General features: G+C 53.3%; 1 long non-coding RNA gene across 1 annotated transcript; it reads right to left on the bottom strand.

The window, feature by feature from the left end:
* Window positions 1-3,228: 3,228 nt before the first annotated feature.
* Window positions 3,229-8,837, bottom strand: LOC119051755 (uncharacterized). Its single transcript, XR_005082984.2, has 3 exons — window positions 8,789-8,837; window positions 6,244-6,465; window positions 3,229-5,805 (listed from the first exon to the last, which is right to left on the bottom strand). It is a non-coding gene; the product is annotated as an uncharacterized LOC119051755 (long non-coding RNA).
* Window positions 8,838-11,839: the final 3,002 nt, after the last annotated feature.

The raw sequence follows: 11,839 nt of genomic DNA, 5'->3' as shown, positions 1-11,839 counted from the left end.
TGCTTGGCCCAAAACCTAGTCCACGAGAGTTGTGGTGGTGTTGGTAATTCCTTTCCTTGGGGCCCTGGAATCCTCAGAGGCCCTCCTCTGCCCTGGACTTTCCTCTGTTGCAGCCCTCTGGCGTCGGAGGCCAGAATCCTTTCTTTATCCCAGCACCTACCACTGGGTGGCGCACAGGTCCTTCTGTGAGTGAAGACTGGCCATGCAATCCCTGAAAGCGTCCTGTCCCCAGGTGGCGCTGTCAGCCCAGGCAAGGGCTGGGGACAGCCCCCCCCTCCCCCGCCCCTCCCCCGTGCAGCCCGGCACACAAGTAAGAGAGGACAGTCAGACCCCAGATGCCAGAGCCGCTCTTCTTCATCCCAACCGGTGTGTCCAGGCTTCAAAGCGCAGGATGTCAGGGCCAGATTGACAGCGCGGATTTCCCCGCCCCCCCCCCCGCCCCCCGTGGCCTTCAGATACAGAGAACAAGGGTCCTCACAAGGCCACACTGCGGAACCGGGGGGAGTAGGGGGGGTGCCGACCTCCTGAGAGATCCAGGATGGTGAGCAACCCCCTAACGGCAGTCACTCGCCCAGACTGGGTCGCAATTGGCCACTCGACAGGACCGCCCCTTTCTCTCTCAGAGCGCAAACCTGCTGTCCCCTTTGGCTATTGAGAGCTGAAAAAATGGCCAGAATGATGGGTTCTGGTCCTGGCCCTAGTCCTGGTGTGCAACGCTGGCTTGCGTCCACGCCTCTGAGCCCCAGAGACCCTGGCTGTGAAATGGGGCTTGGACCCAAGAGCTCTGAGCTGTAGGAGTCCAGGATCCCCACTAGGCAAGAGAGGCCTGGGTGTGGGGCCCTCGCCTTGGCCAAGACAGGCCTCTCCTGCAACTACCAGACGGGAAGCATTTTCCGGGAACCGGAAGAGCTGGCGGAGCCCAGGGCCAGGCCAGGCAACCACAGTGGACCGTTGTGTGGAGGTTTAGTTTGGACCCACCCACAGGCCCAGTTCCTGGGCTGGGGTGGGCCCTGCTTTCTGAGCTGCAGCCAGACCCAGCTCCCAAACAACCCAGAGACAGAAGTGTGAGATGGGATCCTTGTCCAGCTCCAGAATGACACCCACAGGCTTGTTGCCAGGGCCTGAATTTCCACCACCAGCCTTCCTGGAATCCACTTGCCTAAATGACTTCACAGAAAATGAGAAATCCCATCTCCCCAACCAGGCAAGGGCCCCAGGGGACAGGGGCAGGCCTTCCCCTCCTCAGGCCCACTGGGGGAGTTCAGGAGAGACTGTGGGACAGCCTGGTTTATATATGATGAAGATCCCTGGCTTGGGAGCACTGGGGAGACCTCGGCTCTCCTCCTAGCTGAGCCTTTATGTCCTCCTCTGCCAATGAAAAGTCAGGAGGGTTGGCAATGCTCATTTGAGGAGACCCAGGTGCTGGTGGGGCGACTTTCAAAACATCCCACCCATCCTCTACCTTGGGAATGACTCCGCCCCAACCGGACAGGCCCCACCCATTCTCCCTCCTCCTGCAGGTTCTGGGTCACACTCACCCCTGGAGTCCTGTCTCAGGGTCTGAGCAGCCCTCAGGACACCCTTCGCACCCTTGTGGGTTGCACTCTGTTCTCCCTTCTCTGGGTGTCTATGGTCTTGTACCCATCACTCCTTGCCACAGGGGGTGCCGCTTGCCTAGTGCTCACCTCCGCGACCATTGCTGCGACCCCTGCCGTGGCCGGGCTCCCAAGAGACATATGACCCCAGCCATGTGTGTGGGGTCCAGTAAACTGTCCTAAGCATGAAAGGAGATAATGCATGTGAGGAGGCTGCATGTATCCTGTAAAACATTGTAATGACTATGAATTGCTAATAGTACAAAATGGGTTTCTTTTTTTTTTTTTAAGCAAAACCCATATTCAGATCAAATTTTAAAAGACTTAGGTCTGAGATGATAGGAACACACCGGGCTGTGGCCAGCACAAAGGTAGACTTGATGTCTGGCTGTATTAGCAGAGGCCTAATGCCTAGAATGTGGGAGGTGGCCAACCAGCTCTTCTCTGTAGCTCTGTGCCCATTCCTCAGAAATGGCTTCAGCCCTGATATTCCTCCCTAAGTAGTTTCAGACCCAAAGCAGAGAAGATGCCTCAAAGTTTAATATGGCCACCAGGGCCAAAGGACAGCGGACTTTGAGTGCCAAAGGAGACAATGGGGATGTCCCAGGAGGCTGGTCTCAGCTCAGAGTGAGAGAGGCAGTTCCAGCAGGAGGGGCTGCTTCTAGAGACAGGCGGTGGGGGTGAGAGCGGGGTTTGACGTGCCGGCTGGGAAGTCTGGAGAGGGTCCCCGTCTTGGTGGGGTGCACCAGCAGCTGGGGAGGCCCCTCCATGTCAGAGCTGTGGGGAGTCGAAGTCTCTAAATCAATCTAAGTGTCTGAGCTTCGGAGGCCAGCGCCTTGGCCCGAAGCCATTTGGTGGTGGGTATCTCAGCAACACTGGAGCCATGACATCAGCCATTTGTTTTGTGTGGCTTTGCTGCAGGGTGTGGATCAATAGGCCTTCAAAAAAAATCCTGCCAGCAGGAGGCCAGGTCCTGCTGTCCAAGGTCATTTCTGTTGATCTTTGTCACCGGTACAACTGGGTGGCTTGGAGCCTGGACAGTGCCTGGAGTTTGCCCCTGGCGTCTCCCTCCCCCCACATCCTTGCATTGTCAGCTCCGGGTCCCAAACCCAACTCGGATAAGAACGAGAACTTCCACAGGCTTTGGAAGTGGACAGACCTGGGCTCCGGTTTCTGCATGGCCACCTGCAAGCTGTGTAGTCCTGGGCAAGTTGCTTTGCCTCTTCGAATCTCTGACTTGTTAAACACGCACATGAACCTCTTCCTCCAAGGTTGTGGAGATTGTGAAGAATGAGTGTCAAGGACTTGGCACATAACAGCTGCTCAGTAAACTTGAGCTCCTTTCTCCTTGCACTTTCCTCTCCTTGGGAGGCAACAGTGCGGTGAGAAGTCCGGGGCTGGGGGTCAGGACATCTGGTCTGAGGGTAGGTTTTGTTGCTCACTGGCTGCTGAGCTCAGTCAAGTCCCTGTCCCTCTCTGATAACTCATTTCATTACCTAAGAAATAAGGCGAGGGCACCAGGTGGTCTCCCTAGAGGCCCTCCCCTTTCCGCGGGCCCAGAGAGAGCACTGCCTGTTGAGTTTGACATCCCTGAACATGGGAGGGACCCTGTGAAGGCTGGAGCCAGTCCTGACATGCACTCTTCCCTCTGGACCTCGGTTTCTCTTCAGTGTAATGGATTGGATGCCACGGGACCCCCACAGGGTCAGGGCGAGGCCCCGCAGGCCCTCCATCCACAGGCACCCCATTCATCCGTCCACCCGTAGCAATAATCTCAGGTCCTGTTTTCATTGTGGTAGAATCCACCTGCACCCAGACTCAGTGTCTTTCCTGCCACATGCCATCTAAGACCCTGAGAGCTACTGAGACTCTGCCCCGTGTTCTCTTCTCGGTGCTCAGTATCTTGTGCGCATACAGGTCTCTCAACTTCCCTGAAATCAGGGGGTTTCTGCCAACAGGGAACTATCTTGACCCCTCCCTATTCATTTCACAAGAATAAAGAGGACACTCACTTGAAACAGACCCCCACGTACTGGGGACCACAAACACGCTGCCTGCTATCCCACTGTCACCAAGACGTCCCTTCTCCTGAAGCTCCCCAGAAATTCAGGTTTCAGCTAGGGCTGCAGCCCAGAGTAGCACTTTGCATGTCCTTGGAGAAGGAGCCAGAGCACTTGAGAGAGTCCTGCAGTTTGGTGTCACGAGCCCTAGCATGTGATGTGAGAATAGGCCTGCTGGGTTGGTCCGATTCCAGACAGCTGGCAAATGGTGAGCTCACAGCATCACGCCCATTTTGTGGGCTATAGAGGTAGGTCACCTGGAGTACTGAGAGGCCCTTACAGCTGCTGGGAGCCAAGCCCCTGCTCAGGGTCATCATGGGGCCACCATGCGGCCCTGCCCAGATACAGCCCTCCAGCAGGAAGACGGCTGCCCAGGTTGGGAGGCCTGGTTCATCCTGCTGGGCCCCTGGCAGGGCCCTGCTGCTTCCTGGACCTGAGTCTTCTCCTGGAAAGGCAGCCAGAGGTAGAGCTCAGGGCTACCTCTCCCACTGGGATGGCTGTCTGTGTCAGCTGCCCGGCCGCCAGGTTATCGAAATCTAGCTAGGGGGTCCTCCCAGAGGCTGAGGGCCTCCTCTGGCCACCTGCTGTCCTAAGGCCCATTTCTCATTGAGTAGCTACCTTGTGCATGATGGCCTGCACAGTCTTCAGCCCAAGTGCTCCTGGGGAAGGGGGATTGGGTCGGCCTCATCCTCACGGCCTACTTTAGGGCTTGGCACAAAATAGATGCTAAGTCATTTGTCCCATCTCTGCCCGGTGTTGAATCCTCCCAGTACCGACCCATAAAGGCCCTAGCAGGGACCTTTTTCCAACAATAACACAGAGGCCTTGGAGTGAGTGGTCCTTAGCTACAAATGAAGAAGTGCTAACGTTAGCTTGGGGCAGATCCTGAAGGGAAAGTGGGGTCCTTGGAGGGGGATGAAAAGAGCCCTGTGGGGTGCCCCCCTATCCCTCTGCTCATGGTCCCATCCCACTCTCTGCACGGGCCCTGGGCTCCATTCCGTCAGGCAGGCGGCCTGCAAACTGCTGGATTTCTAAGTATTCCACCTCAGAGCCAGGCCTCCAGCCATTTGCTCCTCTGGGATGCTGTCTCCAACTCCCTTCTCCCTGGAGATGCTCCTGGCCCCAAAGTCCACTGACTGTGGGGCACAGAGACCACTTTTCCTTCCCAACTGTCCCAGCGCTCCCAGTTTTTTCTGCTTATTGGCTCACCCGGCCTGAGTTACTGGTGCTGTTTGTTGCTCTTATCTGTCTCCAGAGGCTGCTCTCAGAGAAAACAAATACCGGCCTCTGTGGCCTCAGTTTCACCCTCTGTAAAATGGGGACAGTGATCCCGATCCTCCGAGATAAAGTAAGGATTAAATAAAATTAGTCTGGTCAGAACCTAATACACAGTCCCTGCGGCTGCCCACACACGTGGCAGGAGGCGAGGCAGAACCAACCTGGACCCAAGACGCCGGGGCCTCGGGGTTGGGGTTCCCAGCTCTTTGGAAAAGCTCCACTCAGCAGCTAAACAACTCACCTCACCTCCCGGACACAGGGAGGCGTGGCCCAGGGACACGGGAGGCCCAGAGAGAGGGCAGGCACACGATGACGTCTGCAGGCACCAGGCGTGGGCGGAGCAGCGATTGCTAACCTCCACTGGGCACTAGTTATGTGCCCAACTCACTGCTCAGTGCGTCACGGGTGCCGTCTCATCCGTGCACACTGAGGTCGTGGGATCCCGGAGGAGCTGTGCCAGCACTCGGCTCTTCCCACGCCCCTGCGCTGAACCAGTGATGCCAATGACACCTAGAGGCAGATGAGTGCTTATTTACAATCCCAGACGTGGTGTCCTCCACGCAGTAAAAGCGACCCTGCACCATGAGAAACTGGCTTTTTAAAAAATAACCTTAATTTGGGCATAATTTAAAATGTATAGAAAAGTTGCAAAGATGGTACAGAGATACCATGTCCATCTTACCCAGTTTCCCCCATTGTTAGTCTCTTCCATCTTGTGGTACATTTAACACAAGTAAGGTACCGACATTGGGAAGCACTGTTAACCACATTCCGGACTTTAATTGGATTCCATCATGCTTTTTTCTCAGTAAGATCCTCCTTCATCCCAGGGCACCACTCGGCTTTTAGTTACCACGTCTCCCTGATCTGGTCTGTAACGAGAGAAGCTGACTTTTTGAAGTGACGATTTTCACATGGGAAACAGGAGAGGACTTTTTTGTGCCTCCCTACAGTGTCACTTTCACAATGTCACTTCAGGAAATCCCCCTCAGACATGACTTTGATCACGGAAGCAGGCCCCGCATGGCGACACCCCTCCCAGGCTTCAGGCCCCGGACGCCCCTCCGAGGCTCTCACCCCTCTCCTGCATCTCCTTCCCCCTTTTTCTTACTGCAGGGATACTCCATTCTGTCTGGCCTCTCCCACTCACCGTTGAACCTTGTCTCTAAGTACGCCAATGCCTATCATTCTGGGAAGTATAAAACACCTGAAATTTTCGTTTTAGACCTACTTCTCTCCTGGGCAGAAACTTTATGGTCTTAGAGGAGTGAATAGGGAAAATCCCCAAAGCAATATTCCCCCAAACTCACTCTCTCTTCCCCCTTCCATTGCAGTTCCCACATCCCTGTGGGGAATCCTGTGGTTCCCCGACACCAACTCCAGGGGCGGAGATGTGACCTTGACCAATCGGCGCTTTGCATCCCTTGGCCACAGTGATAGGGTTCAGAAGAGGCTGAGTCACCCAAGATGGTCCAATCAGAGTGCACCCCAGGACTTTTGCAGGCATTCTGGTTCACCGACCTCTCTCTCCCCTGTGAGGAGAGAAGAGGCCAGTGGCCATCGGGTTGTCACATGTTGAGGGTTTCGACATGTGGAGGTAGACCTATGAAGCCAGGCCGGGGCTGTTTTCCCTCTTTAGTCACTCCGTCAGTGTTTCCTCTTTTCAAACATCACGGGTACAGTTAATATAACTGTCTGGTCTTGTTCAGTTGTTAAAACTTTGACCACCGTAGTTTGAAACTTCAATTTCCTATCTAATTTATAACAATCCTCCCGCCCACCCGGGCTGGAATGGCACTAGAGGGCCATGGTGTGGGGACAGACTATGGTACCCTGGACACACTCTGCTCCCTTTTCTGGTCACTAACAGCTGAGGATGAGGAGAAAAACGTGGGGAGATCTCCCAGCAGCCCGACCTCACTCTGCAGTAGGGGGGGGGGGGTCCCTGGCCTTACTCTGGTTCTGTCTGCCTCCACAGATATGTGTGGATTTGGGTGCAGTTCAGCTCTGTCTGGGTGCCCTCACAGCCAAGGGTTCCTGCAGAGAGAGCCACCTGGCTTTCCTCTGTCGCCACGGTCCATCTGACCCCAGTCCCTGTCCAAGTTGAGGGTCCCACTGCTTGGCCCAGGGGCTGCTGGCTGGCTGTGTGGTTCCTGCCCCACCTGCGACCTACACGTCCTCTCACATGGAGCCATGGTCAGTATGAGGAACTGGGAGGGGGAGTCCCATGTTCCTCCCAGGCCCACCGTACCCTGGCCCTGACAAGCTTGCTGACACTGGCCCTTCCTTGGGCCTCCGGCCCACTCTCTATGTTCACAGACACCCCTGTCATACGGGGACCTGGTGCAGGCCTGCCCAGGTCCTCCCTCACTGTGGTTTATTCCATCATCAGCACCAGGATGAGCCTGCAAGTCCCTGCTCAGTGAGTGTCCAGTGGGAGAAGCCCTTTCCTTCAGCAAGCACCCCCATTCTCTTCGAGGGAGCCTCCAGGATGCTACCACCCCCTCTCCCCACCCCCACACATACACATTTAGCTTCAACGGGAAGAGAAACAGGGATATTTGAAGCCACTATTGGTTGAAATGTGGAAGTATTAGTATTAAAAGGGGCCTGGACAGCTGGTGGAATTTTTCAGCCCAAATCCTTTCTCCCCCTCCCTCTGCCCTCAGAGACAAGCTCAGTCTGCACATCTCTGATCGCCCCCAGCACCAGGTAGATCTCTCTGTCCTCAGCTATGGCCTCTCCGCCTCCCCCTGTAAAGGAGAAAAATCCGTGCATTTGCAGCCTTCCTCAGAGGCACAGCAGCCGCAGGATGGTTTTCCTGGTCGTGGTGAGAATCAGTGTGGGGGTGTTTCAAATGCAAGAATCCCTGGCGTTTGTTAGTTTGCCCTTCAATCTCACCAGCAAGTACAAGGGTCTGTTTGGGGCCAGCAAGTGCCAATCTTCCTGGGTACCAGACTCTCCCCAGGAGAAGAGCGGATGCCCAGCGCTTTGGCCGGAGCTTCAGGCTGGCTCTGAAGAACTTTCTATTAGTCGCTGGCTTCCTGCCTGGCCCAGCCCCTCGTCTCCTGCGAGGGACTCAGATTCACGGAGCTGAGTGTATCTGCATCCCTTCTGCTTCCCCAGTGGGTACTGACCCCTCCAGCCCAAGCCGTGCTGCTCCCTCTTATTCTCTGACCACTGCCCCACTTACTCCCCCTTCCTCCTTCCCCTTGGTCAACAGGGAGAATTTCAGGGACAGTATCATTCGGGGTACCGAACAGCAACAGATGGCCCACTCAGCTGAAAAGGGAGGAGGTGGTTTATTTATAAAAGGACTATTTACAAAGTGTAGGGGAATCTCAAGTGCAGTAATCTGGAGCCAGCAGCAGCAGGGCTGCTCCACCTCTAGTCCTAAATGGTCAAGGGTGGGGGAGGGGAGCAGTTACTGGAACCTGGAATGACAGTCACATGGAGTCAGCCTCTCTGAGTGGTGCAGTGACCTTTGCTTGCAGGACAGAGCCAGCCACCACAGGGAGGGAGCGAAGGGAGCAAATGCCCCGACCTCACTCTCCTCCCTTCCTCGGGTCTCCAGCTGGGACTCTCCATTGGCCAAACCCAACGTGAAGCCAGAGGCACGGAACTAGTCCTGTTACGTAAGTCCACCTCGATCAGCTTCCTGGGGCCGGGCAGAAAATGGAAGATGCCCGGTGCAGGGGATCCAGGCTCTGGGAAGTTCTGCTTTTTCTCAGGAAGATTTACTTAATCAGCGGCACCCATGTTTATCTGTTCTAGCTGGACTAGATTCTCCAAGCTGCGATCAAGGGCATCTTGTCCCAGGGCTCAGGGCTCACACCGCAGGACTGGAGCACTTACCTCCTTCCTGCTGCCTCTCAGTCACGTGAACCCCAGCACCTCCCCTCATCACCGCGCATCCTGTTAGGTAGCACTGGTCGTTCTTGCACAGAGATGGAGGCATTGATTTGTGGCTTTGAATTCATATAAAATGGAGTAAAAATAGCCTCTTCAACAAATGGTGTTGGGAGATCTGGACAGCCATATGCAAAAAAAAGAAAAAAGAAAAAAGAAACTCAACTACCAACTTATACCACATACAAAAATAAACTCAAGATGTATAAAAAACTTAAATTTAAGTCACAACACCATAAAAGTCTTAGAGGAGAACATGGGGAGGGAAGTCTCACGTATTCCACGCAGCAATATTTTCACCAGTATGTCCCTTACAGCAGGGGACATAAAGGAAAGAATAAAGGATAAACAAATGGGATTTTATCATGTTTGATTCCTACTACTAGAGCCTACAGCTTCTTAATTGTGTGCCACTTCTCTCCCTGGTTCCTACCACCGTTCTGTAATATTTCAGTGGGAAGCTCTAATCACAATTCAGGAACCTCCTCTCTTGTCCCTGGGGCTACACTTCCTGACACCATCTCTCCTTTCTGGTAGCACTTGGCCTTGACCAGAGGTTTCAATGCTGTCTGGTAGCCAGCTCCACAGCAGCCGCTCCAGCTCCAGGAAATCCTGTCTCCGAAGCTCAGGCTAAAAGGGGAAGGAGTGGGGCCCGAATCAACCAAGGGTATCTGCCCCAGTCCACCTCACCCCTTCCTGGAGACACTCATTTCTTAATAAATCACGTGTCCTTCAAGGCTGAATTAAACAACAATTCCCAGCCTGGGGTCACCCACGGAAGTCTGTTTTTTTGTTCATTTTTGTTTTTTGACATCAGCCTCCTGAACTCACTTCACAGGGTGCACGTCTCCATTTTTCACTGACTGCTGTTTTGCCATTCCCAGTGCTGGTATCAGAGCCTTGATTTCCTTTGGGAAGTTTTCCTGCCTGTGCTGTCAGTACGTGGGGTTTCTGTGTGGCTGACCTACCCTCCCAGCTCCAGGGTTGTGTGAAAAAACCAGTCAGTCCCTTGAGACTTAGTCCTGGAATTTTCCTCAGAACTGTTGAGAAGGCTAAGCTCTTCCCAGTAGGGCTGATGGTGTCAGGACAGAGCTCTTGGGGGCCCCACTGCCACCATATGAGAGAGATGCCCCCAGGGAGGAAAGTAGGGTGGTGAGATGCAGACGAATTTCTGGTGACTTGACTTGTGCGCCTGGATCTAGCCATTCCTGAAGCTAGTGGAGCTACTCCTGAGTTTCGCATTTGTTGAGCCAATAATTCTGACCTCCTCTCTCATGTGTTTGGGTTTGTCTTATTTTTTTTTAATTTAAAAAAGATTTTATTTATTTATTTTTTAGAGAGGAGGGGAGGGAGTGAGAAAGAGGAAGAAAAAAATCAATGTGTGTTTGCCTCTCACATACCCCCTACTGGGGACCTGGCATGCAACCCAGGCATGTGCCCTGACTGGGAATCAAACCAGTGACACTTTGATTCATAGGCCTGCGCTCAATCCACTGAGCCATATCATCCAGGGCTGTTTGCTTGTTTTGTTAAGATTTTAAAATTATTATTCTATTACAGTCGTCCCAATTTTTCCCCCTTTGCCCCTCTCCGCCCATCCCACCCCCAACCCCCACAGTCAGTCCCTACACTGTTGTGCATGTCCATAGTCATTCGTACATGCTCTCTAACTAGACCTTTCCCTGTCTTCCCACCATTATCCTCCCCCTCCCTCCCCTCCGGCTGCCGCAGTCCGTTCCATGTTTCCGTGCCTGTGGTTCTATACTGTTCGTCAGTTTATTTTGTTCATTAGAGTCCTCTTATAGGTGAGATCGTATAGTATTTGTCTTTCACCAGCTGGCTTATTTCACTTAGCATAATGCTGGGTTTCATTTGTTTGATTTGCTTAACACATTAGAGATGAATTTCCATGACTTGCTATCAAAAGGATCCTCAATAATACACTTTAAAAATTCCGTTCTTGTTCAGGCCAGAGTGCTGACCTCAGAGCCACCACTCCCCTCTGGTGACGAGACGACATCTCAAGGCCGTCTCTACCTGGGCGCCATGGGCCCACACTGGCGCTTCAGCAGTGACGGGAAGGAAGGGATTTTGGTTTTGGTTTTGTTGGTTTTGGTCTTGCTTTTGTGTTCTTTTAATGGTGGGCAGAACATTTAACATGAGATTTAGCCTCTTAAGAAAATGTCAAATGTGCAACACTGCAGGTTCCGTGCTGTGTGTTCGGCTCTTTACTTAGAGTGAGGACTGGGAATTAGACTTGCCACCCACAGCCTGGGCGTGTTTCCAGGTCGCGGGTCAGGGGGGTCGCCCTCCCACCTCAGCCTCCACTCCCCGCCCTCGCCAAGGAGCACTTCTCACCTTCGCCACGAGGCCTCCTGACAAATGGTCATTGCACTGAGTGTTTCTATCCAGAGATGGAAGCGGGTTTTACATTCCAGCCCTAGATGGAATCTACTGCCCACAGCAGTTCTCTCTCCCCTGAAGTGAGCTTGGGCCTCTCTCCTTTCCGGGGCCTTGCTTGCCCCATTTTCTTGCCCTTCTCTTTTTGCAGTACAAATAGTTCTGGCCTTCTCTTGCTTACTCATGCCGTAAGGCTGTAATCTACTGCAGGAAAAACCATCACCCTGAACAAGACTTAAAAATTTTTTTATTATTAATTTTTTGGGAGATAAAGAGAGGAAATCATCGATTTATTGTTCCACTTACTTATGCATTCATTGGTTGATTTTTGTATGTGCCCTGACTGGGGATTGAACTCGATACATTGGTGTATCGGGATGATACCCTAATGAACTGAGCTACTCAGACAGGGAGGGCTGAATCGCACCGGGTGGCCCGAAAGGCAGCACCAAAAGCAGATATGAAGTGACAAAGGGACTGAGAAACATTTTCTCACAGCCAGAGCTGTCCCACAACATCCAGGCAGTGTTTGAAAACAGCGAGTTCTGATTGTTAGAGATGTCCAGTAGAGTCTGGGATACTATTTGGCAAAACTGC

Source organism: Artibeus jamaicensis, unplaced genomic scaffold, assembly GCF_021234435.1.
Source record: "Artibeus jamaicensis isolate MK-2021 breed Jamaican fruit bat unplaced genomic scaffold, CSHL_Jam_final contig_64, whole genome shotgun sequence".
NCBI lineage: Eukaryota > Metazoa > Chordata > Mammalia > Chiroptera > Phyllostomidae > Artibeus > Artibeus jamaicensis.
The sequence above is the reverse complement of the archived record's forward strand: the minus strand, read 5'-3'. Positions and strand labels throughout refer to the sequence as shown.